Source organism: Euphorbia lathyris, chromosome 4 (assembly GCF_963576675.1).
Source record: "Euphorbia lathyris chromosome 4, ddEupLath1.1, whole genome shotgun sequence".
In the NCBI taxonomy this organism is placed as follows: Eukaryota; Viridiplantae; Streptophyta; class Magnoliopsida; order Malpighiales; family Euphorbiaceae; genus Euphorbia; species Euphorbia lathyris.
The window spans coordinates 25,262,888-25,279,698 of NC_088913.1; positions in this window are offsets into that span (position 1 = coordinate 25,262,888).

A 16,811-nucleotide genomic window follows, 5' to 3' on the forward strand; every position below is an offset into this window, starting at 1 on the left:
AATCCGAGCGACGAGCATTGGATTGCCGTCAAGAACATTCTTAAGTACTTGAGAAGAACTAAAGATATGTTTCTAGTGTACGGAGAAGGTGATCTGAAAATAGAAGGATTTTCAGACGCAAGTCATCTCACAGATGAGAATGATTATAAATCCCAATCAGGATACCTGTTTATCTTGAATGGGGGTGCGGTCAGTTGGAAGAGTTCCAAGCAGGGAAGCGTAGCTTTCTCTACGACCGAGTCAGAGTATATCGCAGCTGCGGAAGCAGCAAAGGAAGCGGTTTAGATTAGAAAGTTCATTACAACACTAGGTGTGGTGCCTGACATTGTCAATCCCATTACAATGTACTGTGATAACAATGGAGCCATTGCGCAAGCAAAGGAACCACGGTCTCATAATACATCCAAGCATTACCTTAAGCGATACCACATCATTAGAGAGATTGTGGCTAGAGGAGATGTGAGAATAGAAAGAGTACCTACAGAAGACAACGTTGCAGATCCGTTGACAAAGCCTTTAACCCAGAGAATACATGATCGTCATTTAACTTCTAATGGGATAAGTTTTAGAAACAATTGGCTTTAGTCCAAGTGGGAGTATGTTGGGGTTTAGTGTCCTATAGACAATTGTTCTAGGATACAAACTTAATGTAAATGAATTGTTCTTTATATCATTTGTTTAATGAGATATATGTTTTATAACTATATAAAGGCAATCCCTTTTAAGCACTAAATAAAGTCTAATAAAAGGAAATCCGTAAGTTTATTTAAAGTGATTATAAAGTGTTCATACAAGCATGAAGTGAGACAAAACTTTATAGTAAACTGATAAACTTAAAACCACTCCCAAGTCAAGTGATATGTTTGGGATTGACATATCACTGTTGAGACTTGTATGTAACAATGTCTTCTATCCGACAGAAAGATGATCTCACAAGCTTCATATATACAGATATCTGGACAGTTACATAGGTCCAATGAAACGTTGTTCATTAGGATTGGGGATCCGATTTGAGATAACAGGATGGGTAGATTCATCCTTGTCACCTGTTCATCTCATTGGTATTAATAGGTATAACTAATCCTCAGACTCAAAGGAATATTAATTGGTATTCTGGAGTACGGAATGTGATGCTTTGACTCTGGTGTAACACGATCCTTAACAGAGATGACTATGGGGTGTGAACAGTAGACGTTGGGTATCACAGGAAGTAATTGTGGAGTCGTTATATATTGGATTGAGCATTTATCACTCCCGATAAATGGGAGATACATCCATGGATCACTTGTGGAAGACTCGACTCTAAATCCTTGCACGGTGATAGCTTAAGAGTAAGAAATACAGATTTCACTTAACCTATCTTTTTGAGTTGACTCGGCCTGTACAAGTAAAACGAACGTCTCGCTATATGTGACTTGACATCACCCATAGTCATAAGATTCAGTTCAAGGATGTAGTTGATAAAGGATCGAATTATACTGTAACTAATACGGAAAGGCTAACGACAGAATCAACATGTCTTCTTATAGCTCTAGGGGAATGATTACGGACTTGCTAATCACATACTCTGTACATCATTCCGTTATGCAAAGATTAAATATAATTCTTTGAAAATTAATTTAATAACGTTGCATACGGCTAAAAGCAATAAGAACCTAATGGATCACACATAAGACTTGGAACCTAAAAGAGAGATAGATGTTAATTAATTGATAGAAGCCCAATTGAGTCCAATAAGGCCCATGGACATAAGGGGGTCGAAATTCATGTAGTGATATACATGAATAATTAATTTGATTTTGTTAATCCTAATTAGATTAGGAATATGAATTAAATTAATTAAGAGATAATTAAGTTAGGAGTTTTAATTAGATTAATATACTCCTATTATTATCCAATAAGGTTATTATTATTATCCTTAATATATTAGCTATATAGTGCGATAATAATTAGGAATTCTATTCCGAATGGAATTCCTATTCAGTAACCTAATTATATCTAACTAGGGATTAGATACAAGAGATTATAAATATCCCTTCCCTTGAGATTTTCGAAATCCAATCAAGCCATACCCTACTTGTGATTTTCGAAATTCACCTAGTCCAAGAGAGAGAAAATTCGACACCCCTAGTTCGAGGACGAGATTTCTCTACGGCTTCGTTTGATCAATTGATTTTCATCTATTTCTTTTATCCTTGATCTTGTGTTGATTAGTTAGAGGCAATCTACTTTGGTTGCTATTCAATGGTTGATACTAAATTAATCTTCCTGTGTTTTATTTCGTGTTTGGGAACTCGAAGAAGAAAAACAAACAAAAGGGAGAAATTCGTTTTACTACTCCTACATCAGGTCAGTTCACGATTTCGCGGATTCCCGGAGATTGAACCGTCGGATCGTTGCGATATTTGGACAGGAGCTTCTAGACATATTCTTCCACGTTTCCACCGAAGGGATTGTTGTTCGGAGGTCTGGAAGGTCTGTTTCGGATAGGGGCAGATTGATAGACAGTTTCTATCTCTTTTGAAGTTGTGGGCACTTCGTTTGCAACGGTAGATAGAACTTCTAAAAGGTATTTCTTCTTATCCTTCTTTATAGGAAATAACGGTTAACGGATCTTGTGGTTAAATGGAAATAGGTTAAAAAAATTTATATTTCCGCTGCTATACCTTAGCCTATATTTCCAACACCCTGAACTAATTGCTTTCTAGCTAGTTTGGCAAGGAGGTCCATGCTTACGTGACCAAGTCTCCTATGCCATAGCCAGGAGTTATCCTCTTTAGATACTAAGCATATATTTTTAGAAAACTGTTTTTCTAAACTCAACATATATACATTTTCAACATGAGGGGCAGTTAAAATCAAATCGTTTGTTTTTTCCTCGAGTATCCGACACTGAGTGGCGTCAAATACAACCTTTCTACCACTGTCACACAGCTGAGCTATGCCCAATAGGTTATATTTGAGACCTTTAACTAAGGAGACTGACTCAATAGTAGGGTTACCTTCGATAGTACCTGAACCTACTATCTTACCCTTTTTATTGTCTCCAAAGCTTACGTTTCCACCTCGTTTAAGCTCAAGTGTGATGAACTGAGTTTCATCACCAGTCATGTGCCTCGAGCATGCTCTGTCAATGTACCAAAGTTTTGATTTCTCCACGCATCTCAGGCTCACCTGCATTTTAAACTATTCATCTTTAGGTACCCAATTCTTGTTGGGTCCTCGTTTGTTAGTGCGAATAGGTGTAGCATCATATTTTATCTTGTGACGACATACATTTATGGTGTGGCCTTGTTTACCACAGAAGTCACAATAAGTTACCCTTTTAGGGTGACTTTGTTTTTGGTCAGCACCATTGTGCTGAGCATGCCAACATACCTTAGTGGTATGACCTTTCTTTCCGCAGAAGTCACATTGGACAGTCCGCCGATTATACCAACACACATCTATTGTGTGTCCCCTTTTCCCACAATAGTCACACTGAGTGAACTGTCTATACTGACCAGTACATGAGTACTCAGCATGGGATTTATTTTTAGTTGAACCTTTTATTTGGTTCTGTAGGGTTGTGACATCCTTTCTCAGTTTCTTTGAATCTGATTGGACTTCCGAGACAAACTTGTGCATAATTTCCATGTTGTCATGCAAAGTTGAGTTGTCTTGGAGAAGATATCGGAGGTCACTCAGTTTGACCTCTTCTATCTCATCGCACCGCCTGCTGAGTGCTTTTATTTTCTTGTTACACATTTTAGTTAGTGTATATAGGTCACTCAGGGCGTTACCTCATTGGATTGTTCCTCTTGTTCTGATTCTTCTGAAAGGTCAGCTTGCTTAAATCGAGTGTGGTCAGAAGCGTCATCGGCCATGAAACAGATATTTGCTGACTCAGTGGCTTCAGCTTCTGATGATGTTGAGTCATCGATGTCACTCCATGTGGCCACCATTGCCTTTTTGCTTCCCTTCTTTTCTTTCTTTAAGTTAGGACAGCTTGACTTAATGTGCCCAGTTTGATGGCACTCAAAGCATGTGACAGGCTTGGAGATGTCCTTCTTATATCTGTTGTCACTGGACTCAGCTTTGTATCTATCACCTTTTTTGTATGGCCTCTTGCTGTTTTTATCATTCTTTCTGCACAGCTTCTTCATCTTCCTTGTGAACATGGCCATTTCCTCATCATCTGATGAGTCAGTTTTCATAACAAGTGATTTCTGCTTCTTATCTTCTGACTTTTCTTTAGCTTCAAAATTTTTCATAGAGATCTCATGAGTCAGCAGAGATCCGATCAGCTCGTCATACGTATATGTGGTTAGGTCCTGAGCTTCTTCCACAACTGTCTTCTTAGCTTGCTAGATCTTGGGGAGACTTCTCAGGATTTTCTTCACGTGCTCCTCTTCTGTGAAGATCTTTCCTAGTCTCTTAAGCTCATTTATAATATTGGTGAACCTTGAGTTCATCTCTGAGATGTCTTCGTTTTCGTTCATCTCGAACAGCTCGTACAATCTCATATGTTGGTTCACTTTGGACTCATTGACTTTGCTTGTGCCTTCATAGGTCACCTCGAGCTTATTCCATATCTCCTGTGCTGACTCACAACTTGAAATTTTATTGTATTCTGCAGCATCTATCGCACAGTGAAGCATATTGATAGCCGAAGCATTATTTTGTAATTTTTTAAGATCATCTTCTGACCACTCAGTTTCACTCTTGAAAACCTTTTCGTTGTCAACAGTTTTGTACGGCACATATGGGCCTTGAACTATTGCAAGCCACGCACTCATGTTTATAGCTTGAATAAAGTTCTTCATCCTGTTTTTCCAAAATGTATAATTTGATCCGAAAAACAAGGGAGACCGACTAATTGATAATCCCTTAGGGAGTATCTATGTTGTTTGGTTCCCTAGAAGGAAACGAGTGCTGTTCTCAGCCATTTATCGGGATCAGCTCAAGATAGTTATATCTTTGAGTAGTGAGCTATTAGGCTCTCATACCACTTGTTGGTCCCGTGTAATTAATTCCAAGGGGGGGGTTAGGAACTAATATAACTTTTTCGTTTAAATTATGCTGACTTAATATAATTCTTTGAGTTTCACAGCTCAGTTTTGGTCAACACGGCCGAGTGAGGCGTAAGACGGCTTTAGTCAGATACTGACTAGAACTGTTTTACTTGCGAGTTGGGAAATGACACTTTTGTGGTCAGCTTCTAACTCAACACTCTGATTTACTCAGTGTCAGTTTAAACAATTTGTATACTGAGTAAATATAGCAAGCAACACATACAAATATATATTGAGAGAGTGTTAGAAATTACTCAGCACGACTTATCCTGGTTCGGCCTCTCCGCCTACGTCAAGTCCCTAGAATCCCTCCGGGCTTTTTCAATCCAATACTGAGCTCTTTAAAGGTAGAGCACAAACCGTTTACAAGGCAGTTGAATATGCAAGAGTACCTTCCTCTATTCATCTACTCAACTCCTACTAAGTGCTATAACCAAACACCTAGATTTTTCTACCACTGAGTACTTAAAACCAAGTACTCAGCACAACTCTCTCAATTTTACAATTGATACAAACTTGTTCTTTTTCAGACAAAGAACACTTTAGATGATTACAAAATCAATCTAGCTTTTACACAGAGATAGAAATTTGGTGTAAGATCTTTTTCTTGTTTTGATGTGCTTTGTATGTATGCTCTTTTTTTTCTCTTGTATTTCGGCCAAGGATCCAAGAAGTGTACTTGTCCTTTTATAGTTGAAATCTGAAGACACAATCATTTGAATTCGGATCTATCCGTTGAATTCAAACAGCTCTTTGCTTGTGTCATTGTTTGGGTCAGCTTCAGATTTGCAGCCAATCCTATCGTCTGAATTCGGCAGGCACCAGGCTTGTCTTCTTCTTGTAGGTTTGTCTTTTAGCACAATTTTCGTCTTTTAGCTAGCGGACAGTTGACCCATGCGTCTTGAAATTGTATCCATGCATATTTCCAAGCTTTCTGATTTAGCGCAGATCTCTGTCAGAACTTGTCTTTTAGCAAACGGATCATTGGTGCTGTCCTGAAAAACACACCGCATGACTTTGATAGTCGTTGTCTTGAGCGTTGCTATTTCTGATACTGAGTTGCCTTTTCACTCAGCTTCTAAGGTCAGCTTCGTTCTGCAAGATATAGTTCTAAAGAAGACTTCTTTTCTTTCATGCTGAGTTGCTTTCTACTCAGCTTCTTTGATCAGCTTTATTTGTAAGCTTCGATACTGAAGAAGACTTTCCTTCTTTCGTACTGAGTTATTCTTTACTCAGCCCGTGCTATGTTATCATGCTGACTAAGTTCTGTCTTATTTGATTCCTGTTCTTATAAATATTTTTATACTTAACATTGAACAAACCCATTAGTACAATTAAATCAAAGCACTTAAATTTAATTGTCTTAATCATGGATTAACTTAAATCATTTTGTCAAATCAAAATCATGTGGAAAGGTGTTTCAACAGTTTCTTCATACTCATGCTCAGTTGGAGAGCTAGGATTGATATTTGATAGATTGTCTTCATATTGGTCATCAGAGAGATTTTGGGAATCAGACATGGTGTTCTTGAAGACTTCTTTGGAAATGCTTATAGATTTGGGATTTGAGAGAGAGAGAGAGAGTTCGAGTGCGAAACTCAAGCGTAGAAAGTAAATAGTGAGAAATCTTTCACTATTTATAGCCGGTAAGCGTTGATTTGATAGGTCGGGGAGAACGGTGGGAATTTGAACCATCGATAATCAGTTATTACTGACATTAATTGCGAGAAATGGCGTGTGGTTTTACTAATGATGACGCTTACGTCATCCTAGAGGCTACTTAATACGCGTGCAAACCCTAATTGTGCAAGTTGCTTTACTCAACAACGTAGTTACTCAGCAGTTCAAGTGCTGAGTGTATAGGTCAGTTTTATAAGTTTGCATAGTAAAAGCACTCAGCATGCATAGCCACTCAGCATGTAATCAAATCACTCAGCATGAGTTATACTTAGAATTTATTAAAAAGGATTGAACATACCGATAGCTTCTCGAAGTATGTTGAATTGCTCACGAGCTAGTGGCTTGGTGAAGATATCAGCAAGCTACTCATCCATTGGGACATAGGTCAGCTTGATCTCCCCTTTGAGTACATGGTCTCTGATGAAGTGATGCCTTATGCTGACATGCTTCATCCTGCTGTGTTGGATTGGGTTCTTTGATAGGTCAATGACACTTTTGTTGTCACATTTGACTTCAATCATTTTGGTCTCAACACTATAATCTTTTAGCTATTGCTTGATCCAAAGGACTTGAGCAACACAGCTTCCAGCAGCAATGTACTCAGCTTCAGTGGTTGACAGGGCTACTGACGGCTGCTTCTTACTGAACCAAGACACAAGACAGCTTCCAAGGAAATGACATCCTCCTGAAGTGCTTTTTCGCTCCAGCTTATCTCGTCCATAGTCAGCGTCAGTGTATCCGAGAAGTGTAAAGTCATGAGTGTTGGGATACCATAAGCCTGCATTCACTGAGCCTTGCAAATATCTAAGGATTCTTTTTACAGCTATGTAGTGAGATTCCTTAGGGTTAGATTGATATCTAGCGCAATAACATACTGAGAACTGAATGTCCGGTCTACTCGCTATTAAGTAAAGTAAGGAGCCAATCATACCTCGATATAATTTACTATCTACTGACTTACCACTTTCATCACCACAGAGGATAGTGTCAGTGCCCATTGGGGTAGATATTGGCTTACAATTTTCTAATTCATATTTCTTCAATATCTCCTTAGCATACTTCGATTGACTGATGAAGATGCCATTTTTTCCTTGTTTGATTTGAAGTCCACGGAAGAAGTTGAGTTCTCCCATCATTGACTTTCAAACTCAGTCTGCATCTGCTTACTAAACTCCTTGCACATAGATTCATTAGTAGCACTGAAAATGATGTCATCAACATATATTTGAGCCAGTAGGGTGTCTTTACCCTTTCTCTTAATGAATAAGGTTGTATCAGATTTGCCTCTGACATAATTTCTAGTCAGCAAGAAACTGGTCAGCCTCTCATACCAAGCACGTGGTGCTTGTTTGAGACCGTACAGAGCCTTTTTGAATTTATAAACATGGTTTGGGAATTTTAGAAACTATTGGTTTTTTAATTCTCCACCATTATCACTTCGGATGTGAGATAGTTTTAGGTCTTTATCATTTTCAAGTTTTCTAACTAATGTTCAAAATGTCTCAAAGGTTTCATCCTTGCTACTCAGCAGGATAATCCAAGTGTACCGCGAGAAGTCATCTACAATGACCAAGGAAAATCTCCTACCACCCAAGCTTAGCGGCTGGACTGGTCCGAAGATATCCAAGTGTAGCAACTCAAGTGGACACTTAGTTGAGACGATGTTTTTACTGTGAAAAGATTTTTTGGTTTGTTTTCCTTGCTGACAAGCATTGCACAATTGATCTTTTTTGAACTTAAGTTCTGGCAGTCCCTCAACTAATTGCTTTCTTGCTAATTTGGCCAGGAGGTCCATGCTTACATGACCAAGTCTCCTGTGCCATAGCCAGGAATTTTCTTCCTTTGACACTAAGCATATATTTTTTAAAAAATTCTTTTCTAAACTCAGCATAAAGACATTGTCAACAGGAGGGGCGGTTAAAATCAATTCATTCGTTTTCCCCTCGAGTATTTTACATCCAGTGGCATCGAATATAACCTTCCTACCGCTATCATAGAGCTGAGCTACGCTCAGTAGGTTATATTCAAGTCCTCTGACTAGGGAGACTGACTCAATAGTAGGATTACCACCAACGGTTCCTGACCCTACTATCTTACCCTTTTTGTTGTCTCCAAAACTTACGCTTCCTCTTCGTTTAAGTTCAAGTGTGATGAATTGAGTTTCATCACTCGTCATATGCCTCGAGCATGCGCTGTCAATATACCACAACTTTGACTTCTCCGCACACCTCAAACCGACCTACAATATAACTAGTTGTCTTTAGGTACCCAAGTCCTTTTGGGTCCTCGTTTGTTAGGCACAACATGTGATACATCATATTTCATTTTATGACGGCACACATTGGTGGTGTGGCTAGTCTTGCCACAGAAGTCACAGTGGACCTTTCTTTGTGGATGCCTTATTGGCGGGTCAGCACCATTGTGCTGAACATACCAACACACCTTGGTAGTGTGGCCTTTTTTCCCGCAAAAATCATATTAGACATTTCGTTGGGGAGTCCATTTCCGCTGACTAGTACCTGAGTACTCAGCGTAATGATGGACATTTTTCTTATTCGGAACCTTTAGCTGGTTCTGAATAGATGTGATGTCTTTCCTCAGCTTCTTAGAGTCTGATTTGACCTTAGTGACATAACTATGCATGATTTTGAGATTTTCATCTTGCCTAGTATTGTCCTGGAGAAGATGACGAAGGTCACTGAGTTTGATCTCCTCAATCTCATCACATCGCATGCTGAGTGCACGCACTTTCTTGTTACACTTTTTGACAAGTGTGTAAAGATCACTCAGGGCGTTAATCATTTCATTTCTGAGCAGAGGTAGAGTTGTTACCTCAGTTGGTTGTTCCTCATTGTCAGATGTACATGATGAGTTAGCTTGCTCAGAAAGACAGGGGTCAGCAGACTCATCTACCATGAAGCAGATGTTTGCTGACTCAGTGGCTTCAGCTCCTGATGAGGATGATTCATCGCTATCACTCCATGTGGCCACCATTGCTTTTCCCCCACTTTTCTTGTCCTTCTTCTGGGTAGGGCAGCTTGACTTGATATGGCCAGTTTGATGACATTCAAAGCATGTGATAGGCTTTGAGCTTTCCTTCTTGTACTTGCTGTCGCTTGACTCAACTTTGTATTTTTCATATTTCTTCAATGGCTTTCTGCTGTATTTGTCATTCTTGCGGAACAGCTTCTTCATCTTTCTTGTAAACATGGCCATTTCTTCATCATCAGATGAGTCACCATCAGTGGAGTCAGCTTTCATGACAAGAGATTTTTGCTTCTTGTCCTCAGCTTTTTCTTTCACCTCAAAGTTTTTCATTGATATCTCGTGGGTCAGCAGAGATCCAATGAGCTCATCATACTTGTAGGTGGTTAGGTCTTGGGCTTCCTCAACGGTTGTCTTCTTCGCTTGCCAGCTTTGGGGAAGACTCCTCAGTATTTTCTTCACTTGTTCTTCCTCAGTGAAGATCTTGCCGAGCCTCTTGAGTTCGTTGATAATGTTGGTGAACCTTGAGTTCATGTTAGAAATTCCTTCACCATCATTCATCTCGAACAACTCGTACATCCTCATGTGTTGGTTCACCTTGGATTCCTTGACCTTACTAGTTCCTTCATAGGTGACCTCCAGCTTCTTCCATATCTCTTGTGCTGACTCGCAACCTAAGATTTTATTGTACTCTGCAGCATCTAACGCATAGTAAACATGTTTATAGCAGCGGCATGATTTTGCAGTTTCTTGAGGTCATCCTCTAACCACTTAGCCTCAGCTTTAACAGACGTTTGCCCGTCAACAGTTTCAACAGCAACAAACGGGCCTTGGACTATGGAAAGCCATGCACTCATGTTTGTTGCCTGAATGAAGTTTTTCATTCTGTTCTTCCAAAAGGTATAGTTAGACCCGAAGAACAGAGGAGGCCTAGTAATGGACAGTCCCTCAAGAAGAATCTGAGTTGTCTGATTTCCTGGGAGGAAACGAGTGCTGTTCTCAGCCATTGTGGGGATCAGCTCAAGATAGTTATATCTTATTCAGTGAGCTGTTAAACTCTGATACCACTTGTTGGTCCCGTGTAACGTGACAATATTAGTCCCAAGGGGGGGGGGGAGGTTAGGAACTATTTAAAATTTTCACGTTTGGCTGACTGTTAATTTTGAACTTAGACTTTCTCGATGTCTTTTAGCACTGTGAGACTGAGTAAGTTTTAGATACAAGCTTAGTAAACAGGTGACTAAGACTGAATCTATCCTTGAGTCAGGAGATAGCTCTTGAGTCTATTCCTGAACTCAGCTTCTCAGTTCACTCAACTCAGCTTATGTTCTTTTAGCGTTTAACTAGGCAGTGTTATAGCAAGCAATAATTTAAGGAGACAAGGGTTAGAAAGATGTTACTCAGCAGATGTATCCTGGTTCGGCCTCTCCGCCTATGTCCAGTCCCCAGAATTCCTTCCGAGCTTTTTGGAATCCTCTACTGAGCTCTTTAAAGGTAGAGCATAAACCTTTTACAATAGAAAGCTGAGTATACAAGAGTACCTTCCTCTATACCTCTACTCACTCCTATTTCTACCGCTGAGTACTATAACCGAGTACTCAGCTTCTCATTTCTATTCTTCTAGAAATGATAAGTGTTTGTTTGTCCTAAACAACAATTGCTAAGACACTTTAGATGATTTAGATCACTCTAGACTTTTACACAGAATTGGAATTGGTGTAAGATTTGCTTTGCTTTTCTCACAGAACTTCGAGTAACAATTTGGTCAGCGTTTCGACTTGATTGAAGATCTGCATCGAATGAAGCCAAGGACACTTGGTGCAATATGGTGCATTGATCTTAGGGTTTGTGATGGATGGCTATGATTGATAGTGGTTGTGATTGTGTAAGTGTGATGCACCATAGGGCATTGGACAAGCTTTCGGAATGTGCTAAAGAGGTAAAAAGTCTAAAAAGCCCCTGTGGATGGGAAAGGACAGAATTGTCCCTGGCAACCCAAAGGTCAAGTTCGAACATCTTAAGAAGCCTTTTGATTGTACTTTGACAAAGGGCTTGACAAAGGGCTTTCCTTTGTTCTTCTTCTTCAGTAGAAAGAAAAACCCTTCCATCTTCATCTTCTGAGTTCAAAATGTTGAATGATTTCATTAGGTGTGTTTGTTAAAAGGAACATAGGATGTGGAATAGAGATAAAAAAAACAAGAGATAAATTATCTTGTATTTGTTTGGAAGATAGGAGAGTGAGACAATGGAGAGATAAACCTCTTATCCCACTAAAGTTATACTTAGATAGGTGGTATAAGACATGAGGATAACTTATTTAGATGTACAAGTCTAATTTATCCCACAAATTTTATTATTTATTCCATTTGTTGTGTTTTGAAAATTTAGTAGAGGGTGTCCATTTTTTGTATTTTGAAAATTAATATAGTGTTCTAAGTATTTCTCAAGTTAGGTTGATAAATTAGATTTAATTAATTTCAGTCCACGTTGATACTACAATAATATATACTTCTATTTAAATTTAGATATGGGTAATATAGTAAAATTAATTATTTTATCTCTATCCATATCCTACATGATGTCGGTGGCGGAGATGCGTATGTTGAGATGGATGTGTGTTCATACGAGAAAGGATCGGGTGAGTAATGAAATAATTAGGACAAAAGTAGGGGTCACATCTATTGAGAATAAAATGAGAGAAAACCGACTAAGGTGGTTTGGCCATATGAGACGTAGAGCGCTTGACGCGCCGGTTAGGAGAATCGAAGAGTGGCAAAGGGATGTAGTGGTGAGGGGTATGGGAAGACCTAAGAAAACTTGGAGGAGGGTGATCGAGAGTGATATGAGTTTACTGGAAATTGAGGAAAATATGGTAGTGGATAGGACAGAGTGGAGGGAGAATTTGTGTCGCTGACATGACTTGATTTCACGGTTTTATATGATCGTTCATGTTAGCCGACCCCGAATCATTTTGGGACTAAGGCTTTGTTGTTGTTGTTGTTGTTGTATCCATATCCTACATATCAAACTTGAGATAATAAATTCTCATATGTTATTTTTATCCTTATCTCAATCTCTATCTCAACCTTTATTATTGCTATCTCCATAGAATATCAAACACCCGAGAATGAATAGATTGAATCCGTGTCATATGATGTTTTCAAGTATGATATGGAAGCAATGGGCGGAGCAGCCCAGTTTGGGAAATCGGGTATTGTTTATTGCTTGCGATGATTCATCGTATTTAGTTCATGCAAAGCCTTACGAAAAAATGGGAGTTGAAGTCACGGGGCATGTGCATATCTGGTTATTGAATACGAAACTCTATAAACAAATTAGTAGCTTTACATTCATATGTATAGGCTATCGGACATGAAAGTATAAATAACTAAACAATAAAACTTTAACTAATTGCCGTTTATTATAAGTAAGACCAATACATATAACAACTTATATTAAATCCTATTAATTATCCAAACTGTTGCTTCAAAAAAAAAAAAAAAAAATCCAAACTGTTAAATTAAATAAAAGTTATATACTATATACTATATTATTAAATTAATACAAAAATTAAACAGTATATTATATAAAAATGAAGAAATTAATAAATTATTTATCCTAAGATAATTACTGAATCTTAACATCCCGGACATGGAGCATCAATACTAGGACCGCAGTTCACCGGTGGAGCTCCTGGCAGGTTGCTCATTGTGGTTGTTACTATTGCTTCCTGGCATTCTATCAGCGTGAGAAAATGCATAATTAATTAGTATTGATAACAATACTAAAAAATATATATAAAAAATTCGTGTTCTATTTTGAAAAAAAAAAATCATAGTAGCAAATATATTAATTATGAAAGGACAAATTTTAGTCAAACTGCAGAAATTAATTTAGTGATTTGAAGGATTTTTAAACCATAAAAAGGATTTTAAGAATTTGATTTTATAAAACAATGCATTAAAGTTCATTGACCTATCATTATTATTAAAGAATTCAGTTCCTATAAAATTATTTGTGGCTACACTTTATTTTTTTTTATTATTATTATTGTTCTTGTTATCTATTTTTTTTTAAAGAAATTATTGTTATCAATATTGAACTATGCCGTTTAAGTATTGGAAAAATTACACAGAAATTCATCTTTCAAAAACTATTTAATTATAATTTTAGATTATGTCAAACTAGAAAAATCAGTATTTTTAATATATTTAAGATTTAGAATTTATAAATTAGAAGTCTAGAATATATTATATAGGGTTTATGATTTATGAATTGGAGTCTAGATTTCTTAAATTATGGTGTAAAATCATAATATATAAAGAATAATGACATATTTAAGAATTAAGTTTGTTGATATGATTTAATTGTAATTTTGTATTTAATTATGATATTCATGTATTTGACCCTTAAATATTAGTTTGTTTTCATTTTTAGCAATTCTTTTTTATTTTTTAAATCCAAACAAGAGATAAAAATGTGTTTGGTTAAAAATTCGAATACTACGTGCAAACAACAAACAACAAACAGCTAATAGCATAACATATGAAAAAAACGAGCACTAAAAAAATAACTAATGCGATTAAAATGAACTACCAGTGAGTAATTGTCGAGCAAGTGCTGAAGAAGGTGAAGCCATCATGGCTGCCAACAAAAGGCAGGAGAATAGAAGAGATATTCCCAGAAAGGCTTTCATTTTTAAATTATGTGTTAGCCTCTCTTTCTTAATTCTAACTATTTATACAAATTCAAAGCATTACTTGGGAAAAGTCTAATTAGAGATATTTATTACTTTGATTTTAAAGAATGCACATATATCATTATCATTATTATGTCACGTTTTTTATTTTATTTTAGGGTATAGTCACTAATTACCTAATCACGACTAATTCTAAATTTCTACAATACACACTATATAATAATTTGAAATATATTAAAGGGTAAATTTTAAAAAAATAATAAAAAAAAAACAATGTGGTTACAACTATTTCAAAAAATATGCATGTCTGTGCTTTTTTTCCGATTGCAAATTAAGAATTGAATTTTATGTTAGCAAATTCAGGAATTTTTCATTGACACAATTAAAATACTAGCGTGGCAAAAAGTATTTTTATCTAAAATTTTATGCTTTATTTATCTATTTCTTTTTCTTTGCTTATTTATGTTGACACCGTTAGTAGATCACAAGACTCATGAACTTAGGGGGCGTTTGTTGTGGAGGTTTCAAGAAGATGCCTCATTCCTTTTGTTAGTGTTGTTTTCTTAATTCAATCCTTTTATTAGTGTTGTTTTTTTAATTCAATCATTCTCTTTATCCTCTTTTGGTTTTGAGTTTACCCCTAACTCCTCTAATCTGATTCCCAATCCACCTAAGGTTTTCCATTCTCTTTCCCCTTTTACTAATTTGAACATCTACCATCCTTATAAAATTATATTTTAGTCTCTATTTTATTTTTTATTTTTATTTTGATCTTTTTTTTTATTTTTTTTTATATTTTTATCTATAGATTAATTTCACTTTTGATCCTTATACTTATTTGTTTTTATTATTTTTTTTCATGAAAATAAGTTTGACAAATATTTTTCTTTTATCATATTATTCTATTTTAGTATTTATTTTTAATTATTTTAAAATGATTATTTTCTTTTTAAAAGAGAGTTTTTATGAATTTTCCTTGATTTATTTTATTTCAGTTTGCTCTGTTTCATCGTCTTTTGATTTTAATTGTTGAATAAATTGATTTTCATTCTTACATTTACATGTGATTAATTTATTAAGGAAAAAATTTATATGTATTAAGGAAAAAATAAATAAGCACACCATGCAGTACAAGAAAAAACAGTACTTAGCGATCGAATTTAATGATTTAGCGACTGAATTAATTTTGTCCGTAACTCCCAAGCCAATAACCATTTACCAACTATGTTTTAAGTCACAAAATTAGAAACCAATATTGTGTTAGCTGAATGATAAAATTATATGTGGCATCCATGATATGAAACAAAATATTTTGGCTCAAGGAAAAATAAGGACTCCAGACTTTTTTTATGATGTGCACATCTCCAACATGAGACTAGGAGTGGAAAAGACAAAGAGCTATGGGGTTGCCGTAGAAGAGGAACGAGGCGGAGTTCAAACATCAAAAAGACAGAACTGCACCCACACGTCATGTGGAATTCTCACTCGGCGTGTGAGATTCGAGTGAGACGCCACCAGGGGCAACAAGGCGCCCACACGCCGTGTGGCACCTTCACTTGGCGTGTGGGCTGCCTTATTCACCAAGTTGAAGGAGTGAGGACAAGGGCTGTCACGCTCTTAATTCTAGAACACCTTCATCCTACCATATGTTTTTAATTCCACAAATTACTGAGTTTGTCATACTCGAATCTTCCACCGTTTCATTCAAGAGGCTCTGATATCATATCATGGAATAGATCGAACTAAAAGCTCAAGCTGATATATTAAGGTCCAATCATGAATCTTATATTAATCTCTAACAAATTTATCTTCACCTCTTCGTAATGATAAATCTGAATAAGACTGTCGAGCTATGATGAACTGATAATTAATATGGAACAAAGCAGCCCGGGTCGCAATTGTTGGAAAAAAGCCAACTTTGTTTTCTCTTCAGAACTCACAAAATAAACACAGTAAATTGAAAGCACAAGTTAGAGATGTTTGAAGCAAATTCTTTCTGCATTCAATATATGAGGAAAAACAGCAGTACAGATGATTTCAAAAATACATATTAAAAACCTCAACTCCACCTCCTACTTATACAACTTGAGAGTGGAGTTTGTTACGCAAAAACAGCAACTAAGAAAACCTAACATCGTGTATTATGGATGACTAAATCACACGATTTGTTTTCCATAAAGATAGACTTCTAGATAACTATCTCCTAAAGACCAGGAACACAACTAACTGAATTGACTCTAGAACAAGTTTAAACATACAGTTCACATTCACTCCCTTAAACTTGTTTATCTTTGATGATGCTCACACCAATCTTATCCTTCAGCTCAACGAATCTCTGTCTTCCAAGCGGCTTTGTCAGGATATCAGCTAGTTGAATTTCTTAGTATACTCCA